Here is an 8,260-nt window from a genome sequence, read left to right on the forward strand (position 1 = left end):
CAAGAGAGAGATGAAAATATTTACAAGATTCATTTTCGATTTTCTTACAACTTGATTTGTGACAATTCATCAGATTATACATCTAAAAAAGATTTTAATTCATTGGAAATTACAATTGATGATTTAATGTATGACCGACGGAGGACGTTTGGGGGTGTTTCAAAGAAAAGCATCGGATATCCTAGGGCTGATATCCTAAAAAATGGTCTTGAAGGTCTTATTGGCTAAGTGTGGGAGCCGTTTTCGAAAAAAAGGCCGTGCATGGGTTTTGTCGACTGACTTCTGGAGATCCGTTTTCGAAAAATAGGCCTTGTAGGTCTTGCCGACTGACTCCTGGGAGACCGTTTTCGAAAATTGGCCTCGTAGGTCCTGTTGACTAACAATCTGAAAACTTTTTTTCGAAAATTGGCCTCGTATGTTTTGTTGACTGACTCTGGGAGGCCGCTTTCGAAAATAGGCCTTGTAGGTCTTGGTCGACTGATTCCTGGAGACCGTTCTCGAAAATTGGCCTTGTAGGTCATGTTGACTGACCTTCTGGAAGCTGTTTTCGAAAATTGGCCTCGTAGGTTAGTAGAGCATATTTCTGAGAAGCCGTTTTTGAAAAATGGCCTCCGACGTCCTGCAGCAGCCTCTGGAGGCCACTTTTGAAAAATGGCCTCCGACGCGCCTGGCAGACGCTTGGTGGCACTTTTGAAAAAATGGCTCCGACTTCCTGCCGACAGACCCTGCGAGGCCACTTTTTGAAAAATGGCCTCCGACGTCCTGCCGGCAGACCCGTGCGAGGCCACTTTTGAGGCCTGCGGACAAACAAACTCAAAAAATATTTTTTGGACCAGGCCCAGGCACATAATAGATAATCGATAATAGAAAATATATATTTGATAGATAATAGATAGATAGATGGATAGATAGATGGATAGATAGATGGATAGATAGATAGATATATGGAAGATAGATAGATAGATATATGGATAGATAGATAGATAGATAGATAGATAGATGGATAGATAGATAGGCATATGGATAGATTAATAGATAGATAGATAAGTAGATAGATAAGTAGAGTAATATAGGATGTTAATCGTACGATAGGTATAGTTAGATAGATAGATACATAATACATAAACAGGTAGTAGATAGATTTTTTGATGTATAATGTTGGGCTGCGGACAAAAAACGCAATTTTTTTTTGAAGCCGTTTCTCTATCGAGAAACGGGAATAATTAATTTAAACTGAATGAAATTCATCATTTGAATAATTAATTTTAAACGTTGAAATTCATCATTTTGGAAAATAATAATTTTAACGTTGAAATCATCATTTGAAATAATTAATTTAACGTTGAAATTCATCATTTGAAATAATTAATTTAAACGTTGAAATTCATCATTTGGAAAATAATTAATTTTAACGTTGAAATTCATCATTTGGAAAATAATTAATTTAAACGTTGAATTATCAATTTGGAAATAATTAATTTAAACGCTTGAAATTCATCATTTGAAAATAATTAATTTTAACGTTGAAATTCATCATTTGGAAAATAATTAATTTTAACGTTGAAATTCATCATTTGGAAAATAATTAATTTAAACGTTGAAATTCATCATTTGGAAAATAATTAATTTAAACGTTGAAATTCATCATTTGGAAAATAATTAATTTAAACGTTGAAATTCATCATTTGGAAAATATTAATTTAAACGTTGAATTCATTCATTTGGAAAATAATTAATTTTAACGTTGAAATTCATCATTTGGAAAATAATTAATTTAAACGTTGAAATTCATCATTTGGAAAATAATTAATTTAAACGTTGAAATTCATCATTTGAAATAATTAATTTAAACGTTGAATTCATCATTTGGAATAATTAATTTAAACGTTGAAATTCATCATTTGGAAATAATTAATTTTAAACGTTGAAATTCATCATTTGGAAAATAATTAATTTAAACGTTGAAATTCATCATTTGGAAAATTATTAATTTTAACGTTTGAAATTCATCATTTGGAAAATAATTAATTTAAACGTTGAAATTCATCATTTGGAAATATATTAATTTAAACGTTGAAATCATCATTTGGAAATAATTCATTTAAAACGTTGAAATTCATCATTTGGGAAAATAATTAATTTAAACGTTGAAATTCATCATTTGGAAATAATTAATTTTAAACGTTGAAATTCATCATTTGGAAAATAATTAATTTTTAAACGTTGAAATTCATCATTTGGAAAATAATTAATTTAAACGTTGAAATTCATCATTTGGAAAATAATTAATTTAAACGTTGAAATTCATCATTTGGAAAATAATTAAATTTAAACGTTGAAATTCATCATTTGGAAAATAATTTAATTTAAACGTTGAAATTCCATCATTTGAAAATAATTAATTTAAACGTTGAAATTCATCATTTGGAAATAATTAATTTAAACGTTGAAATTCATCATTTGGAAAATAATTAATTAAACGTTTTGAAATTCATCATTTGAAAATAATTAATTTAATCGTTGAAATTCATCATTTGGAAAATAATTAATTTAAACGTTGAAATTCATCATTTGGAAATAATTAATTTAAAGTTGAAATTCATCATTTGGAAAATAATTAATTTTAACGTTGAATACATCATTTGAAAATAATTAATTTAACGTTGAAATTCATCATTTGGAAAATAATTAATTTTAACGTTGAAATTCATCATTTGAAAATATATTAATTTAAACGTTGAAATTCATCATTTGGAAATTATTAATTTTAACGTTGAAATTCATCATTTGGAAAAATAATTATTTAAACGTTGAAATTCATCATTTGGAAAATAATTAATTTAAACGTTGAAATTCATCATTTGGAAAATAATTAATTTTAACGTTGAAATTCAATCATTTGGAAAATAATAATTTTTAACGTTGAAATTCATCATTTGGAAAATAATTAATTTAAAGAGTTGAAATTCATCATTTGGAAAATAATTAATTTAAACGTTGAAATTCATCATTTGGAAAATATTAATTTTAACGTTGAAATTCATCATTTGGAAAATAATTAATTTAAACGTTGAAAATTCATCATTTGGAAATATTAATTTAACGTTGAAATTCAATCATTTGGAAAATAATTAATTTAACGTTGAATTCATCATTTGGAAAAATAATTAATTTAAACGTTGAAATTCATCATTTGGAAAATAATTAATTTAAACGTTGAAATTCATCATTTGGAAAATAATAATAATTTAAACGTTGAAATTCTCATTTGGAAAATTATTAATTTTAAACGTTGAAATTCATCATTTGGAAAATAATTATATTTAAACGTTGAATTCATCATTTGGAAATATTATTTAAACGTTGAAATTCATCATTTGGAAATATTAATTTAAACGTTGAAATTCATCATTTGGAAAATAATTAATTTAACGTTTGAAATCATACATTTGGAAAATAATTAATTTAAACGTTGAAATTCATCATTTGGAAATTATTATAGTTGAAATTCATTCATTTGGAAACTATTAATTTAACGTTGAAATTCATCATTTGGAAAATAATTAATTTAAACGTTGAAATTCATCATTTGGAAAATTATTAATTTTAACGTTGAAATTCATCATTTGAAAAATAATTAATTTAAACAGCTTGAAATTCATCATTTTGGAAAATTAATTAATTTTAACGTTGAAATTCATCATTTGGAAAATAATTAATTTTAACGTTGAAATTCATCATTTGAAAATAATTTAATTAACGTTTGAAATTCATCATTTGGAAAATAATTAATTTAACGTTGAAATTCATCATTTGGAAAATAATTAATTTTAACGTTGAAATTCATCATTTGGAAAATAATTAATTTAAACGTTGAAATTCATCATTTGGAAAATAATTAATTTAACGTTGAAATTCACCATTTGGAAAATAATTAATTTAACGTTGAAATTCATCATTTGGAAAATTATTAATTTTAACGTTGAAATTCATCATTTGGAAAATAATTAATTTAAACGTTGAAATTCATCATTTGGAAAATAATTAATTAAACGTTGAAATTCATCTTTGGAAAATATTAATTTTAACCGTTGAAATTCATCATTTGGAAAATAATTAATTTTAACGTTGAAATTATCATTTGAAAATAATTAATTTAACGTTGAAATTCATCATTTGGAAAATAATTAATTTAAACGTTGAAATTCATCATTTTGGAAATAATTTAATTTAAACGTTGAAATTCATCATTTGGAAAATAATTAATTTAAACGTTGAAATTCATCATTTGAAAATAATTAATTTAAACGTTGAAATTCATCATTTGGAAATAATTAATTTAAACGTTGAAATTCATCATTGGAAAATAATTATTTTAACGTTGAAATTATCATTTGGAAAATAATTAATTTAAACGTTGAAATTCATCATTTGGAAAATAATTAATTTAAACGTTGAAATTCATCATTTGGAAAATAATTAATTTAAACGTTGAAATTCATCATTTGGAAAATAATTAATTAAACGTTGAAATTCATCATTTGGAAAATAATTAATTTAAACGTTGAAATTCATACATTTGGAAATTATTAATTTTAACGTTGAAATTCATCATTTGGAAATAATTAATTTAAACGTTGAAATTCATCATTGAAATAATTAATTTAAACGTTGAATTCATCATTTGGAAAATAATTAATTTAAACGTTGAAATTCATCATTTGAAAATAATTAATTTAAACGTTAAATTCATCATTTGGAAAATTAATTAATTTTAACGTTGAAATTCATCATTTGGAAAATAATTAATTTAAACGTTGAAATTCATCATTTGGAAAATAATTAATTTAAACGTTGAAATTCATCATTTGGAAAATAATATTAATTTTAACGTTGAAATTCATCATTTGGAAAATAATTAATTTAAACGTTGAAATTCATCATTTGGAAAATAATTAATTTAAACGTTGAAATTCATCATTTGAAAATTATTAATTTTAAACGTTGAAATTCATCAATTTGGAAATTATTAATTTAAACGTTGAAATTCATCATTTGGAAAATAATTAATTTTAAACGTTGAAATTCATCATTTGGAAAATAATTAATTTAAACGTTGAAATTCATCATTTGGAATTATTAATTTTAACGTTGAAATTCATCATTTGGAAAATAATTAATTTAAACGTTGAAATTCTATCATTTGGAAATAAATTAATTTAAAACGTTGAAATTCATCATTTGGAAATAATTAATTTTAACGTTGAAATTCATCATTTGGAAAATAATTAATTTAAACGTTGAAATTCATCGATTTGGAAAATAATTAATTTAAACGTTGAAATTCATCATTGGAAAATAATTAATTTTAACGTTGAAATTCATCATTTGGAAAATAATTAATTAACGTTGAAATTCATCATTTGGAAAATAATTAATTTTTAACGTGAAATTCATCATTTGGAAAATAATTAATTTAACGTTGAAATTCATCATTTGGAAAATAATTAATTTAAACGTTGAAATTCATCATTTGAAAATAATTAATTTTAACGTTGAAATTCATCATTTGGAAAATAATTATTTAAACGTTGAATTCATCATTTGGAAAATAATTAATTTTAACGTTGAAATTCATCATTTGGAAAATAATTAATTTAACGTTGAAATTCATCATTTGGAAAATAATTAATTTAAACGTTGAAATTCATCATTTGGAAAATAATTAATTTAAACGTTGAAATTCATCATTTGGAAATAATTAATTAAACGTTGAAATTCATACATTTGGAAAATAATTATTTAAACGTTGAAATTCATCATTTGAAAATAATTAATTTAAACGTTGAAATTCATCATTTGGAAAATAATTAATTTAAACGTTGAAATTCATCATTTGGAAAATTATTAATTTTAACGTTGAAATTCATCATTTGGAAAATAATTAATTTAAACGTTGAAATTCATCATTTGGAAAATAATTTAATTTAAACGTTGAAATTCATCATTTGGAAATAATTAATTTTAACGTTGAAATTCATCATTTGGAAAATAATTAATTTAAAACGTTGAAATTCATCATTTGGAAAATAATTAATTTAAACGTTGAAATTCATCATTTGGAAATAATTAATTTAACGTTGAATTCATCATTTGGAAAATATTATTTAACGTTGAAATTCATCATTTGAAAATAATTAATTTAAACGTTGAAATTCATCATTTGAAAATATTAATTTTAACGTTGAAATTCATCATTTGGAAAATAATTAATTTAACGTTGAAATTCATCATTTGGAAATAATTAATTTAAACGTTGAAATTCATCATTTGGAAAATAATTAATTTTAACGTTGAAATTCATCATTTGGAAAATAATTAATTTAAACGTTGAAATTCATCATTTGGAAAATAATTAATTTTAACGTTGAAATCATCATTTGGAAAATAAATTTAATTTTTACGCGTTGAAATTCATCATTTGGAAATATAATAAATTTAAAACGTTGAAATTCATCATTTGAAAATAATTAATTTAAACGTTGAAATTCATCATTTGAAAAATAATTAATTTAAACGTTTGAAATTCATCATTTGGAAAATAATTAATTTTAACGTTGAAATTTCATCATTTGAAATAATTAATTTAAACGTTTGAAATTCTCATTTGAAATATTAATTTAACCGTGAATTCATATTTGGAAAATAATTAATTTAAACGTTGAAATTCATCATTTGGAAAATAATTAATTTAAACGTTGAAATTCATCATTTGGAAAATAATATTAATTTAAACGTTGAAATTCATCATTTGAAATATAATTAATTTTAACGTTGAAATCATCATTTGAAAATAATTAATTTAACGTTGAAATTCATCATTTGGAAAATAATTAATTTAAACGTTGAAATTCATCATTTGAAAATAATTAATTTAAACGTTGAAATTCATCATTTGGAAAATAATTAATTTAAACGTTGAAATTCATCATTTGGAAATTAATTAATTTTAACGTTGAAATTCATCATTTGGAAAATAATTAATTTAAACGTTGAAATTCATCATTTGAAAAATAATATAATTTTTAACGTTGAAATTCATCATTTGGAAATAATTAATTTTAACGTTGAAATTTCATCATTTGGAAAATAATTAATTTAAACGTTGAAATTCATCATTTGAATAATTAATTTAAACGTTGAAATTCATCATTTGGAAAATAATTAATTTAAACGTTGAAATTCATCATTTGGAAAATAATTAATTTAACGTTGAAATTCATCATTTGGAAATAATTAATTTAAAGCCGTTGAAATTCATCATTTGGAAAATAATTAATTTAAACGTTGAAATTCATCATTTGGAAAATAATTATTAAACGTTGAAATTCATCATTTGGAAAATAATTAATTTAAACGTTGAAATTCATCATTTGGAAAATAATTAATTTAAACGTTGAATTCATACATTTGGAAAATAATTAATTTTAACGTTGAAATTCACATACATTTGGAAATAATTAATTTTAACGTTGAAATTCATCATTTGGAAATAATTAATTTAAACGTTGAAATTCATCATTTGGAAAATAATTAATTTAAACGTTGAAATTCATCATTTGGAAAATATTAATTTAACGTTGAAATTCATCATTTGGAAAATAATTAATTTAACGTTGAAATTCATCATTTGGAAAATAATTAATTTTAACGTTGAAATTCATCATTTGGAAAATAATTAATTTAAACGTTGAAATTCATCATTTGGAAAATAATTAATTTTAACGTGTTGAAATTCATCATTTGGAAAATAATTAATTTAAACGTTGAAATTCATCATTTGGAAAATAATTAATTTAAACGTTGAAATTCATCTTTGGAAAATAATTAATTTAAACGTTGAAATTCATCATTTGGAAATTATTAATTTTAACGTTGAAATTCATCATTTGGAAAATAATTAATTTAAACGTTGAAATTCATCATTGGAAATATTAATTTAAACGTTGAAATCATCATGGAAAATATTAATTTAACGTTGAAATTCATCATTTGGAAAATAATTAATTTAAACGTTGAAATTCATCATTTGGAAAATAATTAATTTAAACGTTGAAATTCATCATTTGGAAAATAATTAATTTAAACGTTGAAATCATCATTTGGAAAATAATTAATTTTAACGTTGAAATTCATCATTTGGAAAATAATTAAAATTTAAACGTTGAAATTCATCATTTGGAAAATAATTAATTTTAAC

Source organism: Bradysia coprophila, chromosome IV (assembly GCF_014529535.1).
Source record: "Bradysia coprophila strain Holo2 chromosome IV, BU_Bcop_v1, whole genome shotgun sequence".
NCBI lineage: Eukaryota > Metazoa > Arthropoda > Insecta > Diptera > Sciaridae > Bradysia > Bradysia coprophila.